Source organism: Pelobates fuscus, chromosome 3, assembly GCF_036172605.1.
Source record: "Pelobates fuscus isolate aPelFus1 chromosome 3, aPelFus1.pri, whole genome shotgun sequence".
In the NCBI taxonomy this organism is placed as follows: Eukaryota; Metazoa; Chordata; class Amphibia; order Anura; family Pelobatidae; genus Pelobates; species Pelobates fuscus.
Window position 1 is genome coordinate 357,766,844 of NC_086319.1, and position 25,078 is coordinate 357,791,921.

Below are 25,078 nucleotides of genomic sequence, written 5' to 3' on the forward strand. Positions count from 1 at the left end.
GCCACTGTCTTTTGAGTTTCCCTAAATCATCAGTTGATGTTCACAACCAAAAATAGAACAAATCTTGAGCAGATATGCTGGAACATGGACGATGCAAACGGAGTGACGGAAACTTAGGGAAAAAACAATTATAGCTGGGACTAGGTTTGGTCAATTTGGTTTCATCAGAAAAAGACACAATCACAGTATAGTGAAACATTCCTGTGCTCTTTGAAATGAATATTCTTCTGCCCACCTGCCAATTGTCACACAATCACTATTGTTTAACCCCTTAAGGACCAAACTTCTGGAATAAAAGGGAATCATGACATGTCACACACGTCATGTGTCCTTAAGGGGTTAATGTAATGTACATTTCAAGCAATTCTGTCTGCTGGAGTGTTCCCCAGCTTCTTCACCCCTTTTCATGAATGCAGGGCATCCTCTACAGTTATTACATAGGTACTTGCTTACTTAGTGATCTAGTTTGAAACACGTCCATCAAGTTCAACCTGCCAAACACCTTTTTATGCTGTAGACCCCCCCAAAAAATGTAATCAGTTGTCAGCTGTGCCCCCAAAAAAGGAGACTTTCTTCCTTGCCTCTATAATGGCAATTATAATTTTCCTTGGATCAGCAAACTGTTCACACACATATTATAACATGAAATAATCTGCTCAAGAAGACTTTCCTCTGCTGTAGGCAAATTCACCTTTATTTATATCTTAATGGATGACCTATTGTCTGTTGTATGTTTCTGATAATAAACAGGTTACCAAATCTGTTTGTGCTGCCCCGTGTATGTTTGTATAGTGCTATCAAGATTCCTTATTTTTTCAAAAGAAAACAAATTGATATTTGAACTATTTTTCTTGTCTTTCTTCATAACTAAAATCTACTATTCCTCTTATTTTTTTTATTTTTTTTTTGTAGCCTGTATCTGCACTTTTGCAAATTGTTGGTGCCCAAAATCCCACTGCATATTCAAGGTTTTTTTATTTAATGCCATTTTTCACATGGTTACCTAATCAGTTGTCCTATGTCCAACTCATAGAATGTTATTCCAACTGCAACACCTTTTAATGCATAAGTGACTTGTGGTTTCCTTATAACAAACACAACTCTGCCTTTATCTATACAAGAATCACATCTGACACTTTCCCCTAATGTATCTAAAACCCTCTGTACAGAGATGTCCCGAATAGTTCGCTGGCGAATAGTTCCTGGCGAACATAGCTTGTTCGCGTTCGCCCCCTATTCGTCATCATTGAGTAAACTTTGACCCTGTATCTCACAGTCAGCAGACACATTCCAGCCAATCAGCAGCATACCCTCCCTCCCAGACCCTTCCACCTCCTGGACAGCATCCATTTTAGATTCATTCGGAAGCTGCATTCTTAGTGAGAGGAGGGACAGTGTAGCTGCTGCTGATTTAATAGGGAAATCGATAGCTAGGCTAGTGTATTCAGTGTCCACTACAGTCCTGAAGGACTCATCTGATTTCTGCTGAGGACAGCACCCCAAAAAGCCCTTTTTAGGGCTAGAACATCAGTCTGCTTTTTTTCCCCTGTGTAATCTAATTGCAGTTGCCTGCCTGCCAGCATGTGTGTCAGCCTCACAGCGTATACTGTGCCCACTTGCCCAGTGCCACCACTCATATCTGGGGTCACAATAGCTTGCATTTAAAAAAAAAAAACACTTTTTTGACTGTGAAATAATAGCAGTCAGTTTCCTTCACACGTGTGCGTTTCGGGGCCTGCCAGGGCACAGTGTCACACCAGTGCAACTCAAATCTGGTGTAACAGTAGTGTACATTTAAAAAAAAATTTTTTTTGACTGTAATAGATTGAATAGCAATCTATTGTATAGATTGAATAGCAGTTAGTTGTCTGTAAGCGTGTGTGTCAGGCCTACAGCGTCTACTCTGCCAACTTCTGCCAGTGCACAGTGCCACTCATATCTGTTGTCACAGTGGCTTGCACGCATAGTACCACTAATCGGGAAAAAAATAACAGGCAGAGGCAGGCCACCTCGCAGGGGCCGTCGTGGTCGTGGTGCTGTGATTCCCTTTGGCCCTAGAATAATGCCCAGTGTTCAGAGGCCACGTACCCTGAAATCGAAAAGTTCTGAGGACATAGTTGACTGGCTAACACAGGACACCCAATCTTCTACAGCTTCCGCTCGGAACCTTAACGCACCATCCTCCTCCAGCTTAGCTTAACACCTCTCAAGTTACCACTCATCCGCCTGCCACCACCACCAACACTAGCACCACAGCCGCTTCACTTGATCTGTCAGAGGAGTTATTTACACATCAGTTGGAAGAAATGAGTGATGCGCAACCATTATTGCCAGAGGATGTAGATAACAGGGATATGTCTCAGTCAGGCAGCATTACACACATGGACGAACGGTGTGATGATGATGATGTTGTACCCGCTGCTGCTTGCTGCTGCTTCCTTTACTGAGTTGTCAGATACAAGTGAAGCAGTTGATGATGACGATGCGTCCGTGGATGTCACGTGGGTGCCCGCTAGAAGAGAAGAAGAACAGGGGGAAAGTTCAGATGGGGAGACAGAGAGGAGGAGGAGACGAGTTGGAAGCAGGGGGAGGTCGTCGCAAGGAGCTAGTGGCACAGTCAGACAGCATTCATCGGCACCCGGGGCCAGCCAGACAGCACGCCAATCAACGCATGCTGTTGCCACCACCAGAATGCCGTCATTGCAGAGCTCAGCAGTGTGGCATTTTTTTTGTGTGTCTGCCTCTGACAACAGCGATGCTATTTGCAACCTGTGCCAAAAGAAACTGAATCGTGGGAAGTCCAACACCCACCTAGGTACAACTGTTTTGCGAAGGCACATGATCGCACATCACAAACGCCTATGGGATCAACACATGAGTACAAGCAGCACACAAACTCAAAGCCGCCATCCTCCTCCTGGTCCAGCATCTTCAGCCACGTCAACCACTGCTGTCCTCCTTGCCCCCTCTCAGTTCCTGCTCATCTGCCCACAGTCAGGTGTCTGTCAAGGACATGTTTGAGCGTAAGAAGCCAATGTCACAAAGTCACCCCCGTGCCCGGCATCTGACAGCTGGCTTGTCTGAACTCTTAGCCCGCCAGCTTTTACCATACAAGCTGGTGGAGTCTGAGACCTTCCAAACATTTGTAGCTATTGGGACACCACAGTGGAAGGTACCCGACCGAAATTTCTTTGCACAAAAGGCAATCCCCAACCTGTACTCGATTGTGCAAAAGGAAGTAATGGCATGTCTGGCACACAGTGTTGGGGCAAGGGTCCATCTGACCACTGATACCTGGTCTGCAAAGCATGGTCAGGGCAGGTATATCACCTACACTGCGCATTGGGTAAACCTTCTGACGGCTGCCAAGCATGGAATGTGTGGCTCTGCAGAGGAGTTGGTGACACCGCCACGACTTGCAGGCAGTCCTGCTGCCACCTCCTCTACTCCTCCTACTCCATCCTCTTCCATAACCTCCTCGGCTGAGTCCTCTTCTGCTGCTGCGTCTTGCTCCACATCAACGGCACCCCCCAGCTCCCCAGGTACTATTCCACATCCCGGATACGGCAGTGTCACGCCGTCTTGGGGTTGACTTGCCTGAAAGCAGAGAGTCACACCGGACCAGCACTCCTGTCCAACCTGAACGCACAGGTGGATCAGTGGCTGACTCCACACCAACTGGAGATCGGCAAAGTGGTTTGTGACAACGGAAGAAATTTGTTGGCGGCATTGCATTTGGGCAAGTTGACACATGTGCCGTGCATGGCACATGTGTGTAATCTGATCGTACAGTGCTTTGTGCATAAGTACCCAGGCTTACAGGACGTCCTGAAGCAGGCCAGGAAGGTGTGTGGCCATTTCAGGCGTTCCTACACGGCCATGGTGCACTTTTCAGATGTCCAGCGGCGAAACAACACGCTTGATTTGCGGCAGCCCGACACGTTGGAATTCAACACTCCTAAAGTTCGACTGCCTGCTCCAACAAGAAAAAGCCGTTAATGACTATTTGTATGACCGGGGTGCTAGGACAGCCTCTGTGGAGCTGGGAATTTTTTTGCCACGTTACTGGACGCTCATGCGTCCTTTTGAGGAGGTGACAAACCTAGTCAGTCGCACCGAAGGCACCATCAGCGACATCATACCATTTGTTTTCTTCCTGGAGTGTGCCCTGCGAAGAGTGCTTTATCAGGCCGTAGATGAGCGTGAAGAGGAAGAGGAAGAGTTGTGGTCACCATCACCACCAGAAACAGCCTTATCAGCATCGCTTGCTGGACCTGCGGCAACGCTGGAAGAGGATTTTGAGGAAGAGGAGTCAGAGGAGGAATGTGGCTTTGAGGAGGAGGAGGAAGACCAACCACAACAGGCATCCCAGGGTGCTCGTTGTCACCTATCTGGTACCCGTGGTGTTGTACGTGGCTGGGGGGAAGAACATACCTTCAGTGAGATCACTGAGGACGAGGAACGCGACATGAGTAGCTCGGCATCCAACCTTGTGTAAATGGGGTCTTTCATGCTGTCGTGCCTGTTGAGGGACCCTCGTATAAATAGGCTGAAGGAGAACGACCTGTACTGGGTGTCCACGGTATAAGCAGAAAAGTGCCTGAAATGTTACCGAATTACCGCAAGTCGGAAAGGATGCAGCAGTTCCAAAATCAATTAAAAAGTATGCTTTACACAGCCTATAAGGGTCATGTCACAGCACAACGGGAATCTAACAGGGGAAAAGGTGAAAGTAATCCTCCTCCTCCCACGACCACGCCGGCAAGGACAGGACGCTTTACAGACGTGTTGTTGATGCAGGACATGCGGAGCTTTTTAAGTCCTACGCATCGCCACAGCCCTTCGGGGTCCACCCTCAGAGAGCGACTCGACCGACAGGTAGCAGACCACCTCGCCTGCAGATATCGACACTCTGAGGAGCGATGAACCCCTTGACTACTGGGTGTGCAGGCTTGACCTGTGGCCTGAGCTATCGCAATTTGAGATAGAACTTCTGGCCTGCCCCGCTTCAAGTGTCCTGTCAGAAAGGACCTTCAGTGCAGCAGGAGGTATTGTCACTGAGAAGAGAAGTCGCCTAGGTCAAAAAAGTCTAGATTACCTCACCTTTATTAAGATGAATGAGGGATGGATCCCGAAGGGACTGATAGTGGGCGATACACTCGTCTAAAAAAGGCCTGATGAGGGGGACGTAACAGGGATTAAACTGATAAGAATAGTACTACTTAACACACCACTCCTATCTGGTGGCACATTAGATTACACACGCAAAGCCCCAATTTTGAAGTAGGAGGACCGACCAAGCATCTTTTTCCATCTCCCGGTTCCTAAAATCGATGCCATATACACGTCCCCTGATAGGGGACATAACAGGGATTAAACTGATAAGAATAGCACTACTTAACATACCACTCCTATCTGGTGGCACATTAGATTGCACGCGCAGTGCCCCAAATTTGAAATAGGAGGACCGACCAAGCATCTTTTTCCATCTCCCGCTTCCTAAAATCGATGCCATATACACGTCCCCTGATAGGGGACGTAACAGGGATTAAACTGATAGGATAGTACTACTTAACACACCTTATAATAATGCAGAGAGAGGCAATGCAGAGAGAGGAGTATGAAGAAGAGGAGTCAGAGGAGGAAGGTGGCTTTGAGGAGGTGGAAGACCAAACACAGCAGGCGTCCCAGGGGGCTTGTTGTCACCTTTCGGGGACCCTTGGTGTTGTATGTGGCAGGGTGGAGGAAGAGACCTTCAATGACATCAGTGAGGACAAGGAACGGGACATGGCTAGCTTGGTATCCAACCTTGTGCAAATGGGGAGTTTGCGGTTGTGCAGTTGTGTGTTAAAGCACGTTATTCCAAACAATTTAGGAATGTTAGGTGATTTATGCCCTTTATGGATTAAAACCAGACTCTGCCTTAACTATGTAATTTTCCATGGGAGTTTTGGCATGGATACCCCTCCGGCATGCCACAGTCCACGTGTTAGTCCCCTTGAAACAACTTTTCCATCACTATTGTGGCCAGAAAGAGTCCCTGTGGGTTTTAAAATTCGCCTGCCTATTGAAGTCTATGGCGGTTCGCCCGGTTCACCCGTTCGCGAACATTTGCAGAAATTCGCGTTCGCCGTTCGCGAATGGAAAATGTTATGTTCGCGACATCTCTACCTCTGTATAGAATTAATATCCCGTTCAGACTATGTCACCTTACCTCGTCGTGTGTCCTCTGCAAACAGTAATACATGACTTTCGATGTTCGAAATTAAGAAACTGTAATCCAGGTTATATCCAGGTGCACATCCTCAAAATATGTGTTGTTGGTTTTTTTTGCTCCTTCCATTTATGGCGCAGAAGTCAAACCAAATGACTGTGTTATGTTCTTTTCCCTCTTCCATGACTCACTCTAGGTGGCACTATTGCAGTTTGATTTCTATTTGGGGCAAATATTAAATACAGTCGTCATAATTACCATAGACAATTCAGGGCCAGAAGGGACAGGCAAGCATTATCTGGCTGACAAAGTATTAGGCTGACAAGTGTAAGATACAGACAGAGGTATGAGTGGGACTTGGGGGGTTTTAACCCATTATTTGGAAGCTCATGCAAATTATATTACCACACTCCCCCCAAAGACACAAAATTGTACCCCACAATCCATGTAGTTACCTTGGACTTAGTGTCATAAGGAAGACATTTTGCACCACTCTCTCATCCCTAGACTGAGGCCCTTTTTCCTACCTGTTAGTAGAATAATCCCCTAATCTCCTTTGGGTTCCCAGTGCTGATTTTTCCCATATATATGTTGTCTATATTATATGATTAGATTGTATGATTAGACATATCAGTAATTTTTCTTCAGGGCAATGACGACAACCATACTACCCTCTAAAGCATAAACATTAACCTGATTCCCAAATCGAAATCCGCATGATGTGAAGAGGGAAGATAGAACAGAAATGGTGGGTGTTAAAATTCTAGTGTTATAATTTGTGTTTTCCATTACAATCATTCTTGATTTGGAAGTTTGTATTCTCTTGCAAGTTGTTGAAAAGCCAGCCTGTATACATGGCTCTGCATTAGACACTTTCTTTATATAGGGTCTGGGTTTAAAATGTACTCTAATTAAAGCAGTACATTCTGTAGCGTTGGTGGTCCCTTTGGGAGTGCTAAATGGATTATTAAGCTTTAATTTACTAGGGACGTGAGTAGCAAAGGGGATTCATTTGCAGTGGAGCACACTGCCCCAAGTTACAAAGATGGCCACTTTGAATTCCGAGTGGCCCTGGACCACAGTCGAGTTACTCTGGAAACCAGGCAGAGCTCTGTCAGTTGCCATGGTTACCTTGGTCTCTGCCTTTCGACAACTGTTACTAAGGACCAGTTACTGCAGCAGCCATTGAGTGCATTTGGGGTCATTTTTACACATGCTACATACATGTTGAATATTAAAATAATGTATACGTGTGTGTGTGTGTGTGTGTGTGTGTGTGTCAGCGTGTTTGTTTTCTCTCTAAGCTACTAATGTACCATTTTTATCTGCAGCCATTAAACATATGCAAATAGCATGATAACATTTCTATATGTCTCAGTTTTGCCTGAGTGAATAAATGATATAGAATACATAAATACCAACATTGCAAAGTATAAAACACAGACAGGAGGGACATATATCCATGTAAGGTGTTTGTTATCAAGGAGCGCACGCACCATGATGACTTGCACTCGGTAGGTCAGGTAAATATGCAGAGCATTACTGAAGTACTTCTATGTCTGCAAAATACCCTGGATTAAATGCACTTCATGGGGACCTAAATCAGGACTTTTGAATGGGATTCAGGACCGTTGGCAAGTATTGGAAGTATATTACTAAATACACTGTATAAGAAAAACCTATTTTGGATTGTCCACAGCACACTTGGAATATTACTGCTAAGCTTTATCACCTAGAAGAATATATATATATATATATATATATATATATATATATATATATATATATATATATACACACACCCAATACATTTTTCCTTGCCTTCCCTGTTAGATTTTCTTACTTGTCACACCTATGTATGGGTTGGTGTTATTTTTAGTAATTTGGATCAGAGTTATTCTCTAAAACAGGTATTGAGGAAAACTGGCAAGGGAATTGCAAATGTTAGGTGAAAATAGCTGATGTGGAAAAAAAATATATCTTAAAATCAGCTATTTTTTAGCCCTGTGTGTGTTTCTTTCAAATCCAGAGTATAGAGAGTTCCGTAACACATGTTTGTCATGTTTATCAGTTTATCTTAAAGGAACACTATAGGGTCAGGAACACAAACATATATTCCTGAGCCTATAGTGAAAACCCACCATTTAGGTTACTTGCTCCCCCCCCCCCTCCTTCCCCTAGCCCCCTCAGAATGGGTTAAAACTGACCTTATTTTCAGCTCTCCGTGGGTCTGCCTGCGCTGGTCCCGCCTACTTGGTGACATCATCAGAATCAGCATTGGATTGGCTAAAATTGGCAAAGGGCAGGGCCACTCAGCACCTCCTCATAGAGATGCATTGAATCAATGGCAATTTTAGCCAATCAATGCATCTCTATGAGAAAAATTCAGCGTCTCCATGCAGAGCGTGGAGACGCTGAACGGCAGAGCTGCCTATTGTGCAGCACTGAGCCAGGAAGCACCTCCAGTGGCCATCTAGGGAGTGAACACTGAAAGTCAAGGTTCGCATGAAAATGCCTGAAGGGAATGATTATACTCACCAGAACAAATACATAAAGCTGTAGTTGTTCTGGTGACTATAGTGTCCCTTTAATGGCTTCCTTGTATGTTCAGTATACAGTTAATTTATAACTATGATCTTTATCTCACCTATCATATAAGCAATTTTATATCTATATATATAGTCTGTGTGACTAAGTTATCGCACTATAACGTTTATCGACTTCTCAGCAACAACTCGCTACATTGTTAGAGGAAAATAGATTTAAAGTATCAGACTTTGCATCAAATCACAACATGGTAACAACTACATTATCATATTGAAAAATACTGCTTTTCTTACTGGTACGTCAATTAGAGATAAAACCTTTGCTCAAACGCAGATGGATTGCAGATCTGCTGATGCTGAGGTTCTATAATTCTCTGAAGCACTGCATTGGCAGGCAGTTGAATATTGCCACCGTAGAGTCACTGCAAGCAATCGGATGGTTGTTTAAAACACAATGCTTTCAAGGGATCGGGGTCAGCTTGTAAAGAAAGTTCTCGGGTATGTTGTTTGTCATCTGTAATCCTCTCTGGGGCTTGGCTATACACTAACTCCCAACCCCATCTCCGTGTATGATGTCAGCTTAGCCTATGATTGATTGACAGAGCTCTAAGTTATGGTCTGTAGGACACCCATGTTGACCAGAACTGCTCGACTCAATACTGTAGAGCAGGGGTGACCAAAAAGGTAGATTCCCAGATGTTTTAAAACTACAGCTTGCATGACGCTTTGTCATTCCAAAGGCATTCTAAAGGCACGCAAAGAATCATAGGAGTTGTTGTTCTATGACATATGAGGATCTAGTTTTGGGCACCCCTGCTGTTGTGTTTAAAATGTGTTGTGTGTTAATTTTCATGACTGCCTCTATTGTATAAACACGCTACGTTATTCTTATGTAACTGTAACTCTATTCTTTATACATTTGTGTTTCTTTATCCCAAAAGTTCTGTATTGGGCTAAAATAATCTCTCTTTTAACTATATTTTATTACTTTTGTAGATTTATTGTTCCCTTTTTTAAGTCTTAACCCCACCATTCTGACTGTTTGACGGAAAGAAAAAGCACTATTTTCCACCTCTTTTATTATAAATCGAAAGTGATACGTTTGTAAACATTAAAAAAAATTTAAGATGCGCAGTACGTAATATTTTAGCACAAATAAAAAAAATAAAAAAGCTCCAGGTGCAAATTGGAAAAGCTCCAGAAAGCTAGGGAAAGAAAGTGAACACAACATTTTTTATATATACCCCCCATAGATTCACGTGGATCTGGTATATTGATAGAACTCGTAGATTGGGTTATTGGAATTCTCTCTCAAAATGGCACTTGTTCTTCATTTTGATTCATGTATTTACTTAGTTAGCAGATTTTTAATTCTGTAGAGATAAGTTTTAATCAAGAGCCAACCAAGTCCCCTTGTACAACTGCAACATAAAATCTCACGTCTCCTAAAATGTAAGCTTATGTGCACAGGACCTTCTTCTCGTGTCTGTTAAGACAATTTCTCCTGTCAATTATAATCCCGCTGTATAATTGCAAAGCGCCCAGTTATAAACAGGCTCAGAAAAATGTGAGTCTAAAAGTCTGTTATCTTATCCATATAACCCTTTGTTATTACCGTACTGCCCGAGAAAAGTGTTTTGCTTTGTATTCTTATAGTGACATTTGCCTCAATCCATTTATGTGATTTATTTATATGTGTGTAAGGGTTATTTTGCACATTTTTTTTATGGTTGAGTACACTGACATGTTATCGGGCATTTTATTGTAAATTGGGATTTTTCTGATTTTTAGATATTTTATTGAGCTGTTCATTTGATACATTTTTAGAAAATTCTAAAATAGCCATCCTATAGCTGATTGCTAAACGCAGATAGGTATCATTTTTTTGTTGTTGTTGTTGTTATTATTTTATTACGGAAGGATCTGGACTGTATTTTCTAAACTTAATGTTCTGCGTATTATTGAGTGCATTCTGATGGTGTAGAGGGAGCTCGGCGAGGTATATATTCTACATGAGAATAATTAAAGGTGAGACATTGTTGTATGGCTCTGATTATACACAGTGCCTCAGGTCCACTTCCTTCTTTTTCCAATTGCTTTGCCTCTGTTAGTGTTAATGTTTGTTTTCCTTAGAGGCTCCCAGAGCATTGAAGCTGGGCTAGCCCTGTTTATAGGCTACATACATCTATAGATAGATTGACTACATGATCTGAGTTTACATTGACAATTGCATAAGTAGGCAGTTACCTAGGGCACATCAATCTGAGGGACAACTGCCTGATAGGCACATTTTTCCTCTGCCTATATATTATTGGTAGTATTTATCTCTTTCATAAAGCTGTTGCAATTTCAGTATTGGCGTACAATATAGCAGGGTTAAAGAACAAGTTGGCGTTAAAGCAACATTATATGAAATGTGCTCATACCTATATACTGGTAGATAAAGGCTGAGGGAACGTTTACATTCTAGTTGGATGCGGGGATAACAGATGACAGAATGGTAGGGGTCTACATGGAAGGGAAGGATAAGATGTAAGGATAGATTTTTGGTGGGGTGTGAGGACCAACTGGAATAAGGGTTGAAATATTTGGTAAAATTATGGTTAGTATGTGTTGCGCTACACTGAACTTTTTTTTTTTTTTTTTTTTTAAAGGTTGCTTAAAGGGTTACTCCACCACTATGACCACTTCTGCTTTTTGAAGTGGTTATGGTGTCTGCCAGAGTAATTAGCACTTTTGTGCTAGCGCAAGTTGTGTCCCCTCCATTTCCTCCCTACAGCCCTCTCACCTCCCGAACCGATCTATTTAGTTCTTTTCTTTTACTCCATCCCTCTCCACTCCCCTTGAACATGGGCACTGAACAGGTTAAATAGTACAATCAAAGGCTTATCTGTGGGAGGGGGGACCTACATTGTTAATTATTCTTAAAAAAGGAATTAATCAAAAAAAAAATGGAGTAACCATTTAAATCAGTCAAGTGTAGGGGAAGCGAGAAAAGATTCCAGGAATGTATATATTGTTATCAAACTAACTTACCAGAAAGGGGGCATTAAAACATTTTGCTAGTATTAAACTGTGTCCTAGAGTCTCAGTATTATAATTATGCAATTTAAAGAAGTCTCTTTTTAATCAACCCTGGAAGAATAAAAAATGATGTAATGGTTTATGTCGCCAAGAATTAAATATGTGACTCTGACATGCTAACATTGGCGCACTTACCACTGAACTATCCATACGAGAGAGCCCATACAATACAATAGTGCATAATGTGTTCGGTTTGGTGGTGGCTTGTAGAGCGATGTGGAAGTATCCCGTGGCTCAGGACCAGATTTCAGAAACCTTGCCGTTTTCTCTTTGTGTCATTATTAATGTTTGCAGCAACAATGGTAACAACTTTTAATGCCCATTATTGTGAAATCCCTCGGGGAGCCAATGTCATTGTAAGTACTCTGCAGCTGTTTTAACCTTTTGTAATGTAACTAGACTTCCTTTCCTCCAAGAATACACTCTCCCCCCAGGAGCCCCATAGAACCCAATAGAATAAACTGAATAAATATTAATATTTTTCTATTTGGCTTTAGAATTTAGGATATTCATTGTATCTGGTACATATCTATTTTATTAAGAAATAAAATGTTCCTCCAGTTATTCTACTTTGCTTGCTGTAGGAAATTATATATAGACAAATACATATATATATATATATATATATATTAATATGCATTTTCCAAAGACACAGTGGATGTAATGTACTAATATATTTGGCTTTTGCACATTTGCATTTAAGGCAGCTCTGTCACTTTTCTCCATCCAACGGAAGGATGTAATTATAAAATTATTCACTAAAGTGAGAATTCAAGGTCAATTCAAAGTTAATTTCAAATTTAAGGTAAAAAAAAGCCGAATTGAAGACCGTTCTTCCAGTTAAGCTACTCTGACCTTCAGTTTGAAATACTCTTTGGATTCACCTTGAATTATCACCAATTAGTATCATGGTTATTGAATTAAATAACCATGTGTGGGTTTCTTGGGCGTATGTGGTGTCCAAAGTGAGCCATCTTAAAAAGTATCACATTTAATGAACTTAAACATTGTGTTGTCATCATAGCTCCATAGTCTGGCTAAGAATCATGGCAGATTCAGCCCATAACATCAGAAAGTCACGTATCCTTATGTCACCATGTCACCCATAACCCTAAACATAATTAAGCCTAATCTTAAATCCTCCCTAACCCTGTAAAAATTAGCCCACATCTTTAATTACTCCTAACGATACCGACCCTCTAACCTCAAACAAGTCCTAGACTTACCCTCTCCTCTCCTGTTAGCAAGGTCATTATTAACACTGCATTTGTTAATGGTTGTGTTATACGGCTGTATTCGTATAAACCAGAGACATTACTGTGTTGCTATGGCAACATTACCATTTAACACTCTTTGTTTAAATGTATATGTCAAAACTAGCTAGCATCCTGAGTTATAGTTGACATCCTTCCCATGCTACTGAGAAATCTACATCCTTTAAAGATACAGTATAATCCATTTACTATCATTACACATTATACAGTAAAATTTCCATTACTCAACCGTCCACAATCCATTTTTGTCATTATCTGCCACTTGGCAATCTGACCAACAGTAATACATAATCCACCTTCTCGGTAGATAATCCATCTCCGACAGAGCATGATGCACCTTTTTGAGAATGATTTTACAGGGAATTCAGATTATCAATCCAGAAAGGCTGAGTGTTTTACCTTTACTGTTTCATAATCCTCCTTTTTACGGATTAACTAAAAAGGCGAACTAATTATGTGTCTGCAATGCCTTCACATGATCAACATATAGCTATATATGTTGCATAGTTTTCTTGATACCACATGCTGCGTATATCTTACTCAATCAGAATGTGATGAGTTTGGGGTTGGGAATAGGGTGATTGTATGTGGATTGTATGTTATATAGTTACAGAGGCTAAAAAGAGACACGTATGTGTCAAGTTCAGCCTTTCACACATCTGTTTTTGCTGTTGATCCAAAAGAAGCCAAAAATCCCAGTGTGAAGCACTTCCAATTTTGCAACAAACTAGGAAAAAAATCCTTCTTGACCCCAGAATGGCAGTCAAATTTATCCTTGGATCAAAAGCTATTACCCCCAAAATTAAAAATGATATCCCCAAATATTATGTTTTTGCAAGTATGTATTCAGTTATTGTTTCAGTATCTATACAGACTCTGATAAAACCACTTCCATAGGAAGAGAATTCCACGTCCTTATTTTTCTTACTTTAAAAAAACCTTTTGATTGCCTTAGACGCAATCTCCTTTCTTCCATTCTAAACACGTGACCTTGTGTCCTATGTATATGTTATTTATATATTGTGCCATACATTTCCTGCGGTCGGTCATTAAAGTGCATGCTGTAGAGAATTGTTATTGGGGTTTGCAAACTTTAGGAGCATTATTCACTAAACCATGAATTCTGGGAATTGTAACAGAAAATCATAAATATTAGGCCAAAATAGCCAACCTGGATAGGTGCGTCTGAGGATTTTTGTGTTTCAGCTGTGTTGCCTAAAATATGCAGTTCCCTCTAGGCTTTTACAGCTGATTGACTACTCATCAGGACATAATGAGTTCTTCGCAGGATAATCGAGAGCAAGCACATTTCTCCAACTTTCATGCTAAATCTACTCTTAGTTTCCCTTCCAGTACTTCTATTCACGCTACATATACTACACATAAGTGCATAGGATTACTGCAAACAATAACAAAAAATTACTCCCTTTTAGTTACATACACAATATATGACCTGCATGAGCATATCCCACAAAGCATTTAGTTGACCAGGTTTAAATTATTCATCAAATGATAGGTGACCACAGATGCTTTTTGGTCTCTGAAACTGAGAGACAGAACCCAAAAGGCAATGCGTGATCAGTTCACAGTGATATGATAGGGTTTGCATGAGGGTGCCCAGTAGCCTACCATAAATTCTAGCCTTCCTGCGATTGATCTTGCATACAGTGATATTAGCTTTACTTTTTCAATGAGCACTTGCTTGGAGCTTGTGACACATATCTGGCAATGTGAGACTATTAAAGAATATTAAATAAACTGGTGTGAAATGGTAGGATGTACAATTGACATTACTATTAGATTATTACACGTTTCTAATTGGTTAAGCGTTTGATCCTCAGTAAATAACCCCATGCTGTAAATGATATTGACATTTTTGGAGCATTTGATGGTGTGCCCTTTATGTTTGTGTCTCTTCAATCGGTAGCTAACATTTACAGCAGTATTGCAAATACATTTATTCAGATGGGACAAGGTGGGACATATATATGGACAAACTATCTTTAAACACTGTATATCTGGCCAACCTTTTAAAACGCAAAGTGTATAGAGGATTTGAGAGAATTTGAATAGAGATTTAAAAGATCTGGCCAAAGAACTGGCAGATTTCAAAGATAATCAGTGATGGACTGAAAGTGAGCAGATCTGGATGTTGAAGTGGATCTGAATGAAGATTGGTAAGAACTGTTAAGAGAGTCAGATGATGTAAGCAACTGTGAGCAGAGACTGAGTAAAACTGGGCGATAGAGTGGTTGGATCTGTATGGAGAGTCATCAAATTTGGTTGGATTGCGATAAGAGCTTGGAAATAGAGTGGTTCTGTATGGAAAGTAGACTGATGAGGTCAGGAGGGGGTTAATCTGTAGAACTGTTAAATAGATAAACTGGAGAGTACGTGCATCTGAATGGAGAGTGACAGTTCAGGTCGGAGAGTGGAGTTAAACCAGCAATGATCAGAGATGGAGTGAGCAGATATGGATGATCAAGTAGGTTAATCTGGATAGAGAGTGCGTGGCTGTACTCAAGGTCTTTTCCACCTAAAAGAGAACTATCCCAAGACAGACTGACATTCACAAGTGAATTGAAGTATTCTGGCTAAACTAGGATAAACCAAATATCAAGGGTGTGTAACTTTCTTCCACCAGCTTTTGTTGGAGTAAACTTCTCAAAACTCTCTACCACGGAGTTTAAACAACAAGCAGGAATTCCAAGGCTGGACATGTCTGATAAAGAGATGATAGACTGATTAATATTGCCTCTAGGATGTGCACACTACACATTCCTATATTACCGAATTAGAAGGCTAGCTAATTTACCTTAAGGCACTATTCTCCCTGCTGTCATATTTATTTGTGTGACAATATGGTAATACTAACTTGACACAATTTTAATCAATATTTTAATCAGTATACAGTATCATAGTATGAGTGTGTAGCATGTTCTGACACGTCTCTGTGCATATTTTAAATGTGATTTTGGAAGCTCTTATTTGTCACAATTTAATTCCTGTTAAATCACACCTCGTCAATCTAAACCGATTTCACGTCTTTTATCTTATTTACCTTAGCGAGAAAAACAAAATTCAAGTCAACCAGGTGTTTTGTTTATTATTTTTACCCCCCCCCCGTCCCCCCACCTTTAAAAAAAAAGTTCAAACTCAAGGAACACAACAGGAAATATTCTTAGATGCTTAAAACTGAAGCAAAAGGTCTGAAGTTTCAGTAATAGGTTTGAAGTCTTATACATTTATTTTTCTATTTGCAAAGAACTGTTTCCTAGTATTGCAGGTTGAAGAACCTGTTAGCTTTTTAATTGCTGATCTTGCATGAGAGAGGAGAGATATTTCACCCATCACTGCTCCCTCTCAGTACGTTTGAGCTCCAGTAATAAAGTATCATATTGGTACTTTCATTCACTTTTCTTTTGAGTCACATAAGGAGAAAGTGTATAAGACTGGATCACTATAGCTTTTAATATTCCAAACAAATTCTGTCAAAGTAATTTATGAAATATTTTCAGAATACACCTTTCCACATTTCCTGATAATACTGCTTCCCCCGAGCTCTAGAATTCCATGTCTAAATTCACAAAAAAAACACAACTGTTTTAAGCTTGTTAAGAAATGGGTTATTTGTCATTCTATTGATATTTTTGTCAATATGAAAAAAAATATATATATATATATTAGACTGTAGTGAATTCATAGGTGGCATTACTTTATAAGCAGTAGGATACCACTCAGAAGATGAAAGAGACAGACCTATACACTTGTGGCATGGTTGTCAGATTACTCCCTAGAGGCGACCGTATCCTTACACAAGCACATTAATATTATGTTTATGAAACCTACCTTCATCTCATATGGTTCAAGGTTCCAGTATGTAGTATTCCTATGTACCCTTCACCGTGACGGCTGAAGCCATAATGATCCGCAATGTGATGATGCTGCACTTTAATGAATGCAGTGTCCTTACAACATCACTGTTTTAATCTCGCCTTTTCAACTGTGATATTGCAATCGTAAAGCAATTAAAAGAACACCACCTAATAGTGATAAACCGACTAGTCAATATTTTGAAGATGGCTATGTAACACAAAGATTTAGAGAGGATCCAAACTGTACTGAATGGTTGACTGGGATACACAGTGCAATGTAGGCTCACAACAAGAAACAAGATTAAACAAATAGTAAAAACATAAAGTAGAAATGAGAAAGATTCACATAGAGAAAGTATATTCGGAAGGCCAAAATGAAAAATCAGCAAATAAACAAAAAAGGCTAAATGAGAGAAAGGAAACCGCAACGGCCAAATATGAATAGCAAGTAGCTGTATGGTAGCCGTACAATGTGATAATGAGCATACATAATAGGAATATATATACAAAGTGTGTACAAGTGTCCTGAACACTGCAGTGTGTGCAGTTAGTGCTGTAATAATAAGGATTAAACAGCTCGAACAATTTAGGTAAAATTAGTATATTACATACAGACAAAAAGAAGCATTTCAATATATGTTTTACATCTTGTAGGCCAGCACTAACCGCCACGCATCACCAATTCTGTTACCGTTGCAGGAATTCCAACCGGGACTCAGGCTACAATGGGGTAGCACTATCATGCTTTGAAATGCAATCACCATCGAAACCAGTGGATCCAATAAGTATATTCCATTGGTAACTCCATCTCTATTGCATTTTTTCACCACACAACACTTTATATATATATAGCCACCACTGAGTATTAAACAGAAACTAAGAAAGGCACAAAATAACAGCAAAAAAAAAAAAAAAATTCAACTGAAAGGTGGAGAAACTTGAATAGAGCTGGCTTCATTCCTTGGTTAATAATTTCTAAGGTGTTTAGGACATGCTGTTTCCAAATGGGGAAAACAATCATCTTGTACACTGAAGCAATTGTAACATATGGTGATTGAGCAAAAGTACCGGCTACGAATACCAACAGATTGCAACAAGTACCTCAGAAGTAGTTGAAGGCGGCCATTTTGTATTTGTCTTTGGAGATTTCTCTTGTAATGTAATTTTTAATAACATGGCGGTCTGTTAAAGGAGTTATTTTAACCCCTTAATGTCATGATTCCCTTTTATTTCAGAAGTCTGGTCCTTAAGGGGTTAAAAGAAGTCACGGGATGACCTGTGACAGCTGTGATTTACTTGAACGTAGCACTTCCAAAGATATATTTGGGTGAGAGTCCAGCCAGGTGTAGAGACTTAGACCTCTGTACTTCCAGAAACTCAAAAACAGTGTGTGATCTAGAGGTGTTCATATGCTGCTACAACTCTAGCTATTTACAACTCAGCTTCTAGTCAAAGGACTAAAGGCATGGAATCTTTTGTTTTTGTGTTGTTTAGTTTTTATTTTGTTTTGTATTTTTAACATTTGTTTGAAACTTTTGTTGGTTTGTATGCATTTTTTGTTGTTGTTGGTTTGGAAGACACAGCTAATTGGAAGGAGTTTCATGTAGAACCAAGTGGCTGGGCGATCCTTTGGTCCTTGTTGGTTTGTAATGTTGCTGTCACGTCCCCCGCGCCTCCATACAGTGTGGCCGAATCCGATCGATGCGGTCACGCTGTTAAAAATAATAAAAACGTACCTAAGGCAGATCAGCTTGCCATTCAGCACCCTCGTCGATCCCCGACCGGTGCAGCGTTCTAATGAATGCTGGCCGCTGCGGTCCCAAGCAACTATGTAGCCCCGCCTCTGTCCTCAACAAAGTTGGTGCCGACATGCATGTGACATCACACAAACGATGTGCATGCACGTGTTGGGGTAACAAGGCTATGTACAACCAATCATAGCCTTAGGAGGGTTATTTAAACTCAAAAGCATTTGGTCAGTGTCCTGTTGTGGTTTCCACTAGTTGGTTAAGAGAGAGTGTGTTCCTATTCTAGTTTTTTTTTGGATTTGACTTGGGCTTGCATTTTGACTTCCCCGTATTTCTGGTTTACTTTTGATTTGTTTCCTCATTTTGTCTCTTTCTGTGTCCCTGACCTCGGCTAGTATTTTGACCATTCTTTATTTATGTTAAGTCTGGCCATTCTAAGGCCCGGTATACGTTATCCTTGTTCATTGTGTATTACATAGTTCTGCGTGTTGGGTCATATAGTAATCATGACAGTTGCCCAGTGATAAGGCCAAAGGGCTTATAGACCACTTGGCCAACTACCTTTTCTTGATTACTAGGGGTACAGTAACCCATTTGCCAGTTTTCTCTTGCCGGCCTCACTTCTGGTGGGAACTCTTAGGTTGTGGTTATTTTTTTTTTTATTACAACTTCACAATACATAACATAGAAATACATCAAACCGTCAGACACATAACATTAACCAATAAGGTTAGATAAACCTTAAAATGCACTTCGTCCTATTAATAATTACATGAAAACGAAAAGAAAAAAACCCAGAAAAGAAAACCAAAATTAATTAAAAAAATAAAAAAACAAAAAGGTTGTTCCATACGATGAGGAGGTGAGCGGTACTAGTTTCCTTTTACCCTCTATGCTGATTTAGTGTTTCACCGTTAAAGTTACGGTTTGGGAAATATTACCATCACAAACTCCACAGGAAATTATATTTATTCAAAGTGTGATCATTCAAGTAAAAACCCTTTTCCATAATAAAATAAACATGTTGTGGGTCCAAATTAACCACAACCGTACCAATATAAATGACCAAGGTTGTGGTTCATTTGGACCCACAACATGTTTATTTTACAGAATGTTTATTTATTTAAGGTAAATAATAGAAGATTATGGATACACATATTAAAGCTGTCTGAGGTCATATAGTAGAATATGATCCTTTCCATGCATTGTCTTTTAATATACAAATCCAGAGTTTGTTTGTAAAGGATTGTTTTTCTGGTATTTTACAGATTTAAAACTCTGACAGTACCTTTTTTTGATGACTGTCCAAAAGTTAGCTTGACTGCCGGGGTGCTGAATACCAACGCAATACATGTTCAGTTCATGTCACGAGAACTGCCCTTTGAGTTGTACATAGCTGCTTACGGAATTAGTCACTTTACGGTATATCTTCAAAGAACTGCAATCCTAAGAAAAAACACAAGTTAAAAAAAAAAAGCGAGATCAGATAGTGGCAAACTGAGGATACTTAGTGAAAAATCATTATTACTGCACCTTTAATTCTCAAGAGAATTCCACAGTCAGATCTGCCTACTTGACCATCATAGCGTTCATGAATAATCTATTCCCATTCAAAAGAAAGCCTTTCCAGTTAGATGGATTTTACCAATAACATGGCTGAATAGCTGGAAGAGAGATAAGGTCATGGATAAAGGGCAGTGTATAGGATGAAAGCAAGCATAGAAAAAATAAGCATGTAGGATGAGGGAGAGAGAATGAGAGGGTCTGAGGAGGAAGAAAGGATGAGCAGGTAAGAGAGGATGAGAGAAAGTAAAAAAAACAAAAACTAATATAAGCAGGTAGAAAGAGGGAGAATAAGCCGGTGAGAGATTGAAGAGAGAATGAGCAGATAAAAGAATGAAGAAGTTAAAGGAAATAGCTTAGAAGAAAGACGAGACAGGGGGGATATGATAGAAACATTTAAATACATAAAGAGAATCAACACAGTAAAGGAGGAGACTATATTTAAACGAAGAAAAACTACCACAACAAGAGGACATAGTCTTAAATTAGAGGGGCAAAGGTTTAAAAATAATATATGGAAGTATTACTTTACTGAGAGGGTAGTGGATGCACGGAATAGCCTTCCAGCTGAAGTGGTAGAGGTTAACACAGTAAAGGAGTTTAAGCATGCATGGGATAGGCATAAGGCTACCCTAACTATAAGATAAGGCCAGGGACTAATGAAAGTATTTAGAAAACTGGGCAGACTAGATGGGCCGAATGGTTCTTATCTGCCGTCACATTCTATGTTTCTAGAAAGCGCAGGTGAGAGAATGAGCAGGTAAGAGAATGGCGAGAGATTGAGCAGGTAAGAGAATGGGGAGAGAATGATAAGATGAGAGTGTGTAAGAGAAGTGGGGGGGAAACCATTCACTAAACCTAATATTTTAGCCGATTAGCTAAGTAAAACCACATTTTTAGAGATTGGATAAAAAGCTGCATGGATTTGCCAGGGAAAGTCTTGCTGTTTTAGAGAGCCTAATATTAGTAGTTGTGTATAATATCCCAGCATTTATCCTGAAACACCTGGCATTTAAATATAGCTTCTTGATTGAAGCTTTTTTTCAGTCACTTTGGCGTTTTTTTTTCTTTCTAACAGTGGAGAGGATCTGTGAAATCCTCTCTCAACAGTGATGAATCGACAAAGTTATTTGCTAAAATTAAGAATTGTCATGAAAGCAAAGTGAAATTTAAATTTAAGGCCAACGAAGCCACAATGGAAGTATAGCTGTTATAAAAGTAGATATGCCGCTACAACATTTAGACAATACGGCCTTGTAAGTATAAGGAATGTAATCACTGTCATAATCAATCATATATATGTATCCTGTATCTACTCATATATTAATTTTAGTGTTAAGATATTATAGTTACAATATTGTGCCTCGTTACTATGACCAAACTTCATATTACCTTACTTTAGAAAACACAGTAATTTTACTAAAGATGAATAACCTTCATTTTAGCAAACCTGCAGATTTAGTTACAAAGTAAATGTTTCAGAACATCGTATCTTGTTAAGTCAATAAAACATCTCTCTGACTGTTTGTTATAGATTAGCTTGACATGATATTATTGCCAATTTACGCATTTATATCTTTGGCCATATTACTTTTGCCATGTACATTTATAATTAATTAACTATTTTTTACTATATAAAGTCTGTCATTTGCACCAATAAATCAGACAGAGTGTCTGTGTTGTTATTTTAAATCTCATCTCCCAACGCGCCTTGTGGTCTTCCTGTCTGTCTCTGTCTGCGGCCTGTGTGTTTGGTCCCAGGTTCGGGATTATTAAGGGGTACTGGAAAAATTCCTCACAGCAGTTACTATAACAATTGTAGGGGCTGGTCTGGGATATTTTCCTGTGGCGTCATCATCAGATATAAATATTTTAAGGAGGTAAGGAATCGATTTTTATCTTGTGCCAGAAAAGCTGTATATTTTTCTCTCTATATATCTCCTTAGAATGGTGTTTTTATGTGAGGTGTATAGTTGACTAATATGAGTATTAGTTTGGGGGTATTGACCCGTGTAACAGGAAAAGTTCAAGTGTATTTTAAGTATAGTGTGTTTAAGGTCAATGTATGGTAATGAGCTCTGTTAAATTTTGTGTTTGCATATGTATGATTTAGTTGTTATTATAGAAGTATAAAATTAAGATAAGTGGATATTGTAGAAGTATAAGTTACGTTAAAGTTGCTATTCTTTAGAATATAAGTTAAGTTAAGGTGTTACAAGTTAATTTGTTTTTGGGAAACTGGGGTAAAGATTTTACATTTTAGACATTGTTGTAAAATTAAGTATTGCATAAAGTCATACAAGTTAAATCATAGAGTATTAGAATGTAAAGTTATGTATTGTTGTTATCCCTAGAGTTGTTAACATGGGTACTCCCCAGAGTAAGCAGACTAACCCTCAGGAGGTCCAGTCAAAGTCCATAAAGTATAGGACTTACAAGCCATAGCTTATAGGTGCTCTCTTCAAGCCTCCCCCTTTAAAGTGTGCAATTCCAAGAGAGCGTCGTACCCTTAAGCAGTTTGTGGAGGAAATAATAGGTGACTATTATGTAGACTCATTGTGTGATAATTTAGAAGGTTGGGCAGAAGGATATCAAGGAATGATTATACCATGGCTTACAGAGGGCTATTTCAGTGATGAGCATTTGGCTATGCTCAAACATATGTGCATAAGAGGGGCAGAACATCGAGCACCGGAACTACATGGGTGAGTCCATTAATGGTTGGTTACGATGTGCTCCGTTATGGAAATGTAAGTATCCTAGTGAGCTTACGGTTGATGAGTCATCTGAGAATGTGGCTGCCCCAGTGATTGAGGAATCCTCTAACTCATTAAGGAATGTTGTTGTAAACGGTGTTACAGCTACTGTTCCTCCTCAATATGTTGTCCCTGCTGCAGCAATTGAATCCAACCCTAACTTACCCAGATGTGAAGCAAGATTCTCTGGAGGATAAAACAAGATTCTTTGAAACTATGCTTGTAGCAAGACGTATATTCTTTGAAACTATGCTTGTAGCAAGATTCTTTGAAACTATGCTTGTAGCAAGACGTATAACAATAGCTGACTTTCCAGTTGGTCCGTTTTTATTTTACATTTGAAATTTACTTTGGATTCACTTTGTTATGAAATTTCTAACTTTAGTGAATTAGCACTGTCAGTGTACCATATCAAAATTTGGATTCTTGAATGGCGTAGGTTGAAAGGTGTGAATTCTTGTCTAACGTAACTTCGTGCTAGGCTTAGACAGGGCATGTTCTTGAAAGCCTCCCACGAAGTCACAACTGGAAGGCAATCATACGGACATCACAGGTCCTCTCCTTGGCCTGAAAACACAGGGATCCTTCCTCTTCCCCTCTGCAAGCATTCTGAAATCCTGCAGTCTTTTAATTATGCATTCCCTGCACCTGTTACTGGCTGCACCAAATCTCTGGACCAGAATTAGGAATGGATCTCCAGACAGTAATTGATACTGCATCAGGCCTGAACATTCGTCCACCATGCGATTACCATTTTGTTTGTTAAGTGTTAACATATTCAACAGTGCAGTATAATGAGTTAGCAAAATGTACAAGTAACTGATGACAAGCAAATAGAATATGTGTGAACAAGATATTATAGCCCAAAGGTGTATCTAACATTCATTATTCAATTATCTGCTAGCTAACAACTGTCAGAGCATTTTGGGGAATGTAGTCCACCTGCAACTAGTGAACCAAGAAAAGACCCACGGTCTGATTGAATAGGATCATATTTAAATAAAATGAGATTACAGTGTATGTAGAAAGGAAGAATCATTGCCGTCTGTATAATATGTATCTAACTATGTGAACGTCTTACAGAATCGATAGATAAAGTAGATGTAATAGAGTTAGAATAAGAAGGGAAAATATAGGATGAGGTAGGAGTTTACCGTCATAACCCAAAAGGTTGAAGTACATTCCGATATTTTTCATACTTGGAGATTTGTTTTGGACAAGATCGAACTTTGTCCAATTCTGTGTCATTTTGAATATCAGAATTTTAAAACAAACTTTAAATGAAATTCTTCAAATCCACAACATTTCAAAAAAAACATTTTAAAAAATCTGAAAAATCAATTCAGAAGAACCGAAAACATTTTGCAGTGCACAAGTCTAGTAGCCATTGCCAGTTAACATCTTTCAATCCCTAATTTACAGTTTGAGAGCTGATTTCTTTTTTTGTTGTTTGTTTGTTTGTTTGTTTGTTTTTTAAGGACACTGTGGTCACCTTTTTTCCTTCAATGTAGAGCTTCATCAGTAGTCAATCATTTTTCCTTTGATACTAAATTTTTCAAGCCAAACCAAAATCTGGAATTGAACCAAACTATTTTTGGCTGGAATTCTTCAGAACCAAAAAAGTTCTAAAATCCAAACTTTATCAGTTGGGAAAAACCAAATTTTTTGCCATACATAAGGCTCATATTTTTCAGGGTCTGCAAAGACTATTTTTAGGTAGGGCATTAAAGTCCTGCATAAGAGAGTTTAAGCTGGGATTAAGATGAGAAGAAAGTTGAAGGTGTTAGATTACCAATTAGACTGATATAGGTTGTATATGCTAACTTTATATAAGATGTACTTGGTATAGTTGTACAATATCCTACAAGAGTGATGCATGGGGAAGAAAATAATGTAAAGAGGAATGTGGGGTACATAGCAAGCGATAAAGATTGGGTTGCATTAGGTTAACTGATTTTCAATATGGAACAGGTGGGAAGCAAAAGAATTTGGATATTCAATATCAAAGAATAATTTAA

The 25,078-nt window shown here is 39.5% G+C and overlaps 1 protein-coding gene across 5 annotated transcripts in view; it reads left to right on the forward strand.

Annotated features, from left to right (window-relative positions):
- The window catches only part of ADGRL1 (adhesion G protein-coupled receptor L1), a 283,392-nt gene that overhangs the window by 13,530 nt on the left and 244,784 nt on the right, over positions 1–25,078 (forward strand). Inside the window, exon 1 of one of the 5 annotated variants that reach the window (XM_063449238.1) lies at positions 9,218–9,258. The exons of 3 other annotated variants lie outside the window; for them this stretch is intronic. The gene's annotated coding sequence lies outside the window, so the exon portion shown is untranslated. Of the gene's footprint in view, positions 1–9,217; positions 9,259–22,123; positions 22,185–25,078 lie in introns of those variants that run through there. One more of the 5 variants, XM_063449239.1, reaches the window with a different exon arrangement.